We start from the raw sequence: 10,291 nt of genomic DNA on the forward strand, positions 1-10,291 counted from the left end.
AAAAAAGAAAAAAGAAAAAAGCAACTATGCCAATTCCTTGTAATGTTCAAACCTTTTGACAAATAACTAATTCTAGAAGTCTCTTAGATAAGCAACCCAAAATAGATAAATAATAAAAACCAAATGAAAAGACATTCATTACATAATTTAAAATAATGAAAATCTGTAAAATACTTCCATACAACAGAACGTCATGAAACAATTAATGACAATTACAAAGAATGTTTAACATGGACATTTATGTGATATAATGTTTAAAACAAAACACAATACAAAATAGTACACATATATCATCAACTGCATAAAAAAATGCAGATTACGAAGTGAATAAATGTGTTAACAATAGTTATCTCTGGGTGGTGAAATTATGGATCTTTTTTCTCCCATGCTTGATAGTTATCCTCAGGCAAAGTTATAATATTTACCAAATTTCTAGACTGAGGGAGCTATTCAAATTTAAACAATAGAAGAAAAATCACAAAATAGAAGATATATTTGCCAAATAATTTCAAATCTGTACTAACCAAAAATTTAAAAACAAAAATTATGAGGCAAACAATAACAGGGAGTAGGTATTTATAACATTACAAAAGTAATTATTTACAGAACACACTCAAACAGATAATAATAAACACTAAACTAAAGCTTCAACACATAAATCAACATAAGATATGAACTATTATTACATAAAAGAAAACTGCTGACAAATATATGGAGGAAGAAAGAATCCAAGCTAATAAGCAAATGAAAAATTAATACTGGTTTTTATCCATTAAAAATTAAAAAACAACATTTAACGTTTGTATGAGTAAAAATTGATACAACCTTTTTGGGAAGAAATTTGGCAATACATACTGAGAGTTTAAAATGTCCGTACTTTGATGTACTAACTCCACTTCCACGAATGTATCCCTAAGCAAATAATAAAAATAAAACACACGTATTTTCAGTCTTTTATAACAAGAAAAAAAGACAATAACTTTTCCATCACTGTTGTATATTTGGATCAACATGGCGAAGTATTAATAATAGATTAAAAAAAACCTACTGCAGCAAATGACTGGTTAGATATCTCAAAGCATTAGAATCAGACAGAAAATCAGGCAAAACAAGAAGGGTGTGTCCAGCCTGCCGCAGTCGGCCATTTTAGACCCTCTGCAGAACAAAAAGCACAGAAGACAAGGGTAGTTAAGGATAGTCACCCCACTAGGCACCAAATCAACAATTCTTTACTTTTTGTCTCCTAGGTATGTAACCCTATACTCTGCAGTCAAAAACAGAAAACAAGTCTCCCTTTTCAAAAGGCTAGTTACAAACTTTCAAAGGTTAGTTACAAACAAATTTTGAAACCATAAAAGAAGGTTCCCTTAAATTCGCCTCCTCTTTTTAGGAGATAAAGCATAATGATTAAGAGCACAGGCTTCTGGAGCCATCCCACCTGGATAAAAATCCAGTATCAGCCATTGAAATGGCTGTAAAGCCTTGAACAAATTAAAATTGTGTCCCTCAAATATCTCATTTGTAAAAGCTTAATAACAGTATTGCTGTTTCATAAGATTGTTGAGAGTACCAAATGAATTACGGCCTATGTAAAAGCACGCAGACCAGAACGTCACAAGTAGTAAGTGCTATAGACGTTTAAGTATAATTATTATTACAGATGCAGAAATAGGTCCAGTGGCCGGGCGCGGCAGCTTACGCTTGTAATCCCAGCACTTTGTGAGTTGGAGGCCGGTGAATCACTTGAGGCCAGGAGTTCGAGACCAGCCTGGCCAACATGGCAAAACCCTGTCTCTACTAAAATTAAAAAATTAGCCGGGCGTGGTGGCGCCCACCTGTAATCCCAGCTACTACTCGGGAGGCTGAGTGAGGCACGGGAATCGCTTGAACCCGGGAGGCAGAGGTTTTAGTGAGCTGAGATTGCACCACTGCACTCCAGCCTGGGCCACGGAGCAAGACTCTGTCTAAAAGTAAATGAGAGAGAAAGAGAGAGAGAGGGAGAGAGAGAGAGAAATAGACCCAGAGAAGGAAAAGGACCACCATGAAATCATAGCTAGGATTATTGGAAAAAGATCTGTTTTTTCACTTTTTTAATCTTGTCCCCTTGGAGTCATGACAGTACATCTGCCTTTAAAAAAGAAAAGAAACTCTAATGTTCCCCCTTGACAAAACCGTGCTGAAAGTTCTACAGAAGAAAAAATAAAAGAAGGTGAAAGCCCAGGCTACCTTCATAACACCACTGCCACTAACTACTTTTCAATCTTTCTCTACAACAGTATGAGTCCCAGGCAACCATAGGTCCAAATTCCAGGTTTACGGCAAAGAGTAACAAGCATTTGGAAACACATCCAAATCCTCACGCCTGTGTTCTCAGGGAAGAAAATCAAGGGTTTTCGGCAATCAAGGGCATCAATATTAGATTCTCACACTACAACCACTGTGCTTTGCTACTCTGATGGAATGACTGTATTCAAAGCCAAGTACAAGCGGCCCATGATCGGAAAGCCAGAGAGAGGCCTTCGAAAGCATACTGCCCAAATGTGGCCTGTCTCCAAGTGCTCCCTTTTTACGCATTTCCTACGCACCGCCAGCTGCCGCAACCTTTTGCAGAGTCATCATCCCCTCCTCATTTTTGAACCCACTTACCGATAGGCCAGTGATAGGCTAAGATTCTGGGTTAATTTCTAGTATATCTGGCCACAGCATAGGAAAACTCCAACTCAGGTTGATCCCTTCACTCAGCTAAAAGAGTAGTTCTCTGCAGGGCCTGATAGCCCAAGACGGCCAAGCAAAGACAGCTTACCTCCCCCCTCGCCATTTTGCAACCTTAATTACACGAACACTGAGCACCTCCCCTCCCCGGCATTCCGTTTGAAATACGCATGCGCGCCGCTTCCTCCTTACCATTCTCCCCATCAAGATGTCTCAAATACGCATGAGCGCCATCTCTCCCTCCCAACCTCTGGTGCCAACTTCTAGCAACTTTGCGTTCGTAAATATGCATGCGAGCCCTTCTCTTCCCGACCCTCCAACCCCCACTCCATTCAAGCCTTGCGCATGCGTGTCTCCCTCTCCTCGCCACCCACTGGAGCCCCTCCCCTTAACTCAGGTCTTCTCAAATACTGTAAGCTTGAGCGCCGCCCCTCGGTGCCGCGCCTCCTCATCCAGCCTCTCAAAACCCTGCGCACCGCGCTAGTCCTCTTTCTTCTTGCTCCCATTTATATACAGTATGCATGCCTGATGCTATCTGGACGTATTTCTCGCCACAGTTCTGCCCCATTGCCCAAGGAGAGCCACTACCAGCCTTCTCTAATGCGGGTAGATGCGGTAAACTAGGGAAATTGAATCCGGGAAAGAAGGCGTTGCAGGTGATCAGAGTGAAACCCAGATCTAGATTGAATCGGTCCCGACTCCAAGGGAGGGGGCTATAATACCCTAGGATTCACATAAGACCCGCCAACATGAACAAAGCCAAGGAAAACTCTCCTAAATAATCGGATGAACCTAATCCTAAGGCCTTGCCCTTTAAATACATCTGCTACAAATGACGAGCCCCAAATGTTTTAAACAGGGAACATGGAAAACACCGATGCTCAGGTGCCTTGACTCTAGTTAGAGGAAAGGAGTCTGCATTCCTTTCACAATGGGAAGCAAATGCTCAACATCCTTGGAGAACTGGTGCCTGTAACGGATTCCATTTTTTCCTCCCGTGAACTGGAAAAATGCACAAATTAAGGATCTTCCTGGCCCAAGTTCCCTCCGCCGCCCTCCATGTTCTGTTCTTCCCCTACATCGTTCCTTTACCTCCTGGTTGAATTCAGTGTTGTAGCAGGAATTCTTAGAGCCGGCAGTCCCAAGATGGGGTGGAGAGAGCGGCATGAAAGAGAGAGAGAGAGAGATCCTTGAATGACAGCAACAGGCCTTAGCGGCAATGGACAGCAGACACAGGACCAGCACTGCCTCGAGCCGCAACGCTGATGCCAGAAAAGGACAACCTCTCCGGAATCGCCGCAGTGTGCTTCCAGCGCATGCGCTGCGCAAGCCCTTTACCCTCCTCCCCCTCCCCCTACCGACCCTCTGAGTCTAACCTTCAGCAGTCTACCGACCTCCTTCACTCCTTTCCCAGGGCCCCCTATCCCACTCTGCTTCTTCCACCTTTCCCCTCCCCTCGGTCACAGGGGTCTCCACTATCATCTCTCGCTCAGCCCATCCTTCCTTCGTCAACACCCCTCCCATTATTCTTAGCCCACCATCTACCTTTATGCCCTCTGTTACTGTTAGTGCGCCACCCTCCAATTCTTCACCTTCCCTGCCAGTCTGCAGCCCTCTTGGGCCTCTTACTCCTGTCCTCCTATGCCTGATGTTGAAAATTGTAAAAATTACCGCAAAACAAAACAAAACGAAATTTAAAAAACAATTGTAGGCCGGGCGCGGTGGCTCACACCTGTAATCCAAGCGCTTTGGGAGGCCGAGGTGGGCAGAACCCTTGAGTCCAGGAGTTCGAGAACAGCTTGGGCCACATGGAGAAACCCCGTCTATACAAAAAAATACATAAATTAGCTGGGCATGGGGATGCGCGCCTGCACTCCCAGCCATTCAGAAGGCTGAGGTGTTGGGAGGCTGAGGCAGGAGAATCGCTTGAACCCGGCAGGCGGAGGTTGCAGTGAGCCGAGGTCATGCCACTGCACTCCAGCCTAGGCGACAGAGCCAGACTCCGTCTCAAAACAAAACGAAACAAACAAACAGAAGGCTGAGGTGGGAGAATCACTCCAGCCCAGGAAGTCGAGGCTACAGTGAGCCTTGATTGTCCCACTGCACGCCAGCCTGGGCAAAAGAGTGAGACCCTCGTCTCAAAAAAACGAAAAAACGTATTTCCACACACCGTCTCCAAAGTAGCTGTCACCCTCTCCCAACCAGCCCGTCTCGGGCAAACAGAACGCCTTATTGATGATGACCCACAGAAGATCCAGAGACAGGGAACCAGAACAAAAACTGCAAGGGTGTTCAATCAGTTTTGGGGATAAGAGGCAGTAGGCTATCAACATGGAAAGGTCTTTTCTTTCTATTCACAACCCTGGTAATTGTCTGGACATTAAAAATGAGATTCAGTGTCCTTCACTGCTTACTACAAGGCCTGTTCCTGTCTTTTGTGAGAACTCTAATATTAATTTTGAGAGAAATGGCATTATTTACTTAAGAGGCTCTGAAATAGATCCCTCTTTGGGTGTGAACTAGAAAGAATACAAAATAGCATTTTGTTTCACTTTATTGTGTTTTACTTTGGTGCCTGAGTCTTCTTGCTTTCTAAAAAGGCCAGTTTGGAAATATAAAACTAAGACCCACAAATTCATAAATCCTAAAACCCATAAACTTGTACATCATCATCCTCTCTAATTAACTTGGGAAGAATGTTATATCAACATTATTCAGAGAAAAAATGGGTTTGTATTTTTCATATAATGCACACAAAAAGATTATACAACAATGTGCATATGAAGAAGAAAAAAGAGAAATAGGAATGTACTAAATAAAAAAGAAATGCTGAAATTTCAGTGGTACAAAGAACCTCTCCTAAATTAAAATAATCATTTATTATTACACAAAAGTTAAAATATAAGAAATTTTACCTTAAATTTTACAACACTATTTTAACAAATGCTTTTATGTCTGTTCTCTTTTTCTGTTATAATGGTTTTATTGAGATATAATTTACATATCATACAATTAACCAACTTAAAGTATACAATGCAATGGCTTTTAGTATATTCACAGAATTGTGCAGCCACCACTACAGTCAATTTTAGAATATTTTCATCACCTCCAAAAGAAACTTCATACCCATTAGTATTGTCTTAGTCCATTTTATGCCACTATAACAAAATACCACAGACTCGGTAATTTATAAAGAACAAAATTTATTTCTTCACAATTCTGGAGAATGGGAAGTTAAGATCGAGGCACTGGCATCTGACAACGGCCTTCCTGCTGCATCATCCCATGGTGGAAGGGCAGAGAGAGAGAGAGCAAGAGAGCGAAAGAGGAGGCTAGAACTCATCCTTTTTTAAGGAACTCACTACTGAAATAACAAACCCACTCCCTCAATAATAGCATTAACCTATTCATAAGAGTGGTGCCCTCTTGACCCAAACACCTCCCTTTAAGCCTCACCTCCCAACACCACCACACGGAGGATCACATTTCCAACATATGAAATTTAAGAGACATATTCAAACCATAGCAAGCATCTTTGTGTTCTCTTATGATTTTTGTTCAAATATATAATGTTTTGGCTGGGCGTGGTGGCTCATGCCTGTAATTCCAGCACTTTAGGAGGCCACTGCAGGAAGATTGTCTGAGCCCACAAGTTCGAAACCAGTCGGGGCGGCAACATAGCAAGACCCTGTCTCTATTTAAAAAAAAAAAAAAAAAAAAAAAAAAAAAAAAAAAAAAAAAAAAAAAAAAAAAAAAAAAAAAAAGTGGAGGCCAGGTGTAGTGGCTCACACTCGTAATCCGAGTACTTTGGGAAGCCAAGGTTGACGGATCACCTAAGGTCAGGAGTTCGAGACCAGCCTGACCAGTATGATGAATCCCTGTCTCTACTAAAAAAATACAAAAATTAGCTGAGCATGGTGGCAGGCGCTTGTAATCCCAGCTACTCAGGAAGCTGAGGCAGCGGAATCGCTTGAACCTGGGAGGCAGAGGTTATAGTGAGCTGAGATCACGCCACTGCACTCCAGCCTGGGTGACAGAGTGAAACTCCAACAAAAAAGGAAAGGAAGGAAGGAAGAGAGGGAAGGAGGGAGGGAGGGAGGGGAGAAAGAGAGAGAGAGAAAGAAAGAGAGAGAGAGAGAGAAAGAGAAAAGAAGGAGAGAAAGAAGGAAAGAAAGAAGAAAAATGTATATATAATGTTTTAACAGCTTTTTTGTAGGGGGAAGGAGTCTCCCTCTGTCGCCCAGGCTGGAGTGCAGTGGCACGACCTTGGCTCACTGCAACCTCCACCTGCCAGGTTCAAGCAACTCTCCTGCCTCAGTCTCCTAAGTAGCTGGGACTACAGGTGCGTGCCACCATGCCCGGCTAATTTTTTGCATTTTTAGTAGAGACAGGGTTTCACCATGCTGGCCAGGCTGGTCTCAAACCCCTGACCTCATGATCCACCCGCCTCAGCCTCCCAAAGTGCTAGGATTGCAGGCATGAGCCGCCGCCCCCGGCCAACATTAACATTTTTTACTACACTATATTTGTATTTGAGGTTGTGTTTTTACCATGCACAGGCAAATCTTCATCAGCAAACAGATTTGGTTCTGTTTCTTTCAAGGAACTTCTACCTTCAATTCAGGCAAGGAGCTTGGCCCTAGACTCAGCCCTATGGAAATCACTACACATCACCCCAAAGGCTCAATGCATAAGAGACTCAACTTTCCCCCCACCAATGCCATTTACCAATGGCACAGACCAACATCAACATTTTATAGATATAATATTGTGCTGTTTTCACTACTTTTCTATAATCCTAATTATTGATTATCTTCACTCTTTTTAATAAATGGACAGCATTGCATTTTTGAAAGTATTATAAAATTGAAATCAGCACATAATTCTTCTTTTCTTTTTTTTTTTTGTACAAAGGTACAAAGGTAACCTTTTATTTCAGTGTCCTTCTAAGCCATACCCTACCCTGCCTTCTGTTTAAGGCTGTTATCTGCCTTTGTATTCCTTGTGTCTGGCACAGTTCCTGGTACATGGGAGCCATTCAAAAATAAATCCACAGGCCGGGCATGGTGGCTTACGCCTGTAATCTCAGCACTTTGGGAGGCCGAGGTAGGCGGATCACTTGAAACCAGGAGTTCCAAACTAGTCAGGGCAAAAAAGTGAGACCCTATCTGTATATAAATAAATATTAACAAATAAATCTGTCATTAACATTAAGGTCCATGTTCTGGATAGAAAAATCTCATCTCCTCTAAGTAGGATTTAGAGATTGCACTTGTATTTTCAGTGATAATGAGATGGAAGTTCAACTGATATTTACCCTACAATTCACAATCTCTGAGCATTTCCTGCTATTGGTCATTATGATTTGGTTTTTCCTTCTCTGGAAAAGCTTTGGGTCATGCAGCACATAATTCTTACAGATTGGGTTACTTATTCTTTCCACATATCTTTATTTTGAAAAACTTCCATAATGCACCATGGCCCCTTAAGAAGAGAAATTCAAGAAAGGGACACAGGCTGGGCACAGTGGCTCATGCCTGTAATCTCAGCACTTTGGGAGGCTGAGGCGGGTGGATCATGCAGTCAGGAGTTCAAGACCAGCCTGGCCAACATGTCGAAACCCCCTTTTTACTAAAAATACAAAAATTAGCCAGATGTGGTGGCGGGCGCCTGCAATCCCAGCTACTCGGGAGGCTGAGGCAGGAGAATTGCTTGAACCTGGGAGGTAAAGGTTGCAGTGAGTTGAGATCGCGCCACTGTACTCCAGCCTGGGTGACAGAGCAAGACTCCATCTAAAAAAAAATTAAAGAAAGAGGCATAGCTTGTAAATCTTGAACCCTATAAAATACTTACAGTCCTAGGCCTGCCTATTTGTCTGAACTTCCCAGTTCACAAGCAGTTCCTAAGGAGCGGTAAGGGAGAAATTTGGGAACCTCTATTGTATCTACCCATTTTAAACTAACATCTGAGACTTTATTTTTCTCTTTTCCTCCATCCTATACATTTCTTAGGAGACTGGGCTTATTCTAGAGGATGTGATGATTAATTTTACATGTCAACTTGGCTGGACCACAATGCCCAGATATTTTGTCAAACAATTCTAGATGTTTCTGTGAGGGGTGCTTTTGGATAAAATTAACATTTAAATTAGTGGATTTTGAATAAAGCATTGCCCTCCATAATGTGGGTGGGCCATATCAATCAGTTGAAGACCTGAATAGAACAAAAGACTGATCTACCCCATGTAAGAAGGAATTCTGCCAACAGATTGCCTTTGAATTGTAACATTGGCTCTTCTCTAGGTTCCCAGCCTGATGGCTTTTGGGCCTGAACTATGGTATCAGCTCTTTCCTGGGGCTCCAGGCTGCCAGCCCACCTTGCAGATTTTGGATTTGCCAGCCTCTACACTCATGTGAACTAATTCCTTAAAATCTCTTTCTCTCTCTCCCTCTCTCTTTCTATGCACATGTGTGTATGTGTACATGTGCACATGCACGCACACACACACACACACACACACACATACACACACGGTGTTCTCTTTCTCTGAAGAACCATGATTAATACAGATTTCCTGAAACCTACGAATACTCTCAGTTGAGGTTGTGGCACAGAAAGGAAAGGTAGTCAAGAAGTCTCTCTCAGTCCCTTGAATTCAGCTTTACCTGCCAAATTGTATATTGACTAAATCTGACATGAGACTGGCCTTAACTTCTCAAAAGCTACCATTACAAGTAACTATAAAACAGGCCAGGTGCAGTGGCTGTCGCCTGTAATCCCAGCACTTTTGGAGACTGAGGTGGGTGGATCACCTGAGGTCAGGAGTTTGAGATCAGCCTGGCCAACATGGTGAAACCCCATCTCTACTAAAAATACAAAAAAATTAGCTGGACATGGCACCCTGTGCCTGTAATCCCAGCTACTCAAGAGGCTGAGGCAGGAGAATCTCTGGAACTGTGAGGCAGAGATTGTGGTGAGTTGAGATCATGCCAGTGCACTCTAGCCTGGGTAACAGAGAGAGACTCCATCTCAAAAAAAAAAAATAAATAAATAAAACAATTTAGAAAACAAGAAGTACCTTTTGTCTTCCTAGAGTCCTGTAATTTTTTCATGATAGTACTACTCTGTTCTGGCACAAGAAGAACCAGTGTGCTCTTTGAGACTTTGAAGAAGGTTAACTGGTGGCTCATGCCTGTAATCCCAGCACTTTGGTTGGCCGAGGAAGGAGGATCACTTGAGGCCAGGAGTTCAAGACCAGCCTAGCCAACATGGCAAAACCTCATCTCTGCAAAAAATTCAATAAGTAGGCCGGGCGCTGTGGCTCATGCCTGTAATCCCAGCACTTTGGGAGGCCCAGGCAGGAGGATCACCTGAGATCAGGAGTTCAAGACCAGCCTGGCCAACATGGTGAAATCCCATCTCTACTAAAAATACAAGAACTTAGCTGGGCGGGATGGTGCACACCTATAATCCCAGCTACTCCGGACGCTGAGGCAGGAGAATCACTTGAACCCAAGAGGTGGAGATTGCAGTGAGCTGAGATCGAGGTACTGCACTCCAACCTGGGCGACAAACCGAG

At 42.8% G+C, this 10,291-nt stretch overlaps 1 long non-coding RNA gene across 4 annotated transcripts in view; it reads right to left on the reverse strand.

The window, feature by feature from the left end:
* LOC108296403 overlaps window positions 1–4,002 on the reverse strand; it is a 20,844-nt gene extending 16,842 nt beyond the window's left edge. For 2 of the 4 annotated variants that reach the window (XR_001821842.2, XR_005198392.1), the window contains exon 1: window positions 2,905–3,070. This is a non-coding gene — a long non-coding RNA (uncharacterized LOC108296403). Of the gene's footprint in view, window positions 1–2,646; window positions 2,798–2,904; window positions 3,071–3,804 lie in introns of those variants that run through there. The other 2 variants (XR_001821845.2, XR_005198393.1) reach the window with 2 other exon arrangements.
* Between the last annotated feature and the right edge of the window lie 6,289 nt (window positions 4,003–10,291).

This window comes from Cebus imitator, unplaced genomic scaffold (genome assembly GCF_001604975.1).
Source record: "Cebus imitator isolate Cc_AM_T3 unplaced genomic scaffold, Cebus_imitator-1.0 Scaffold709, whole genome shotgun sequence".
Taxonomy (NCBI): domain Eukaryota; kingdom Metazoa; phylum Chordata; class Mammalia; order Primates; family Cebidae; genus Cebus; species Cebus imitator.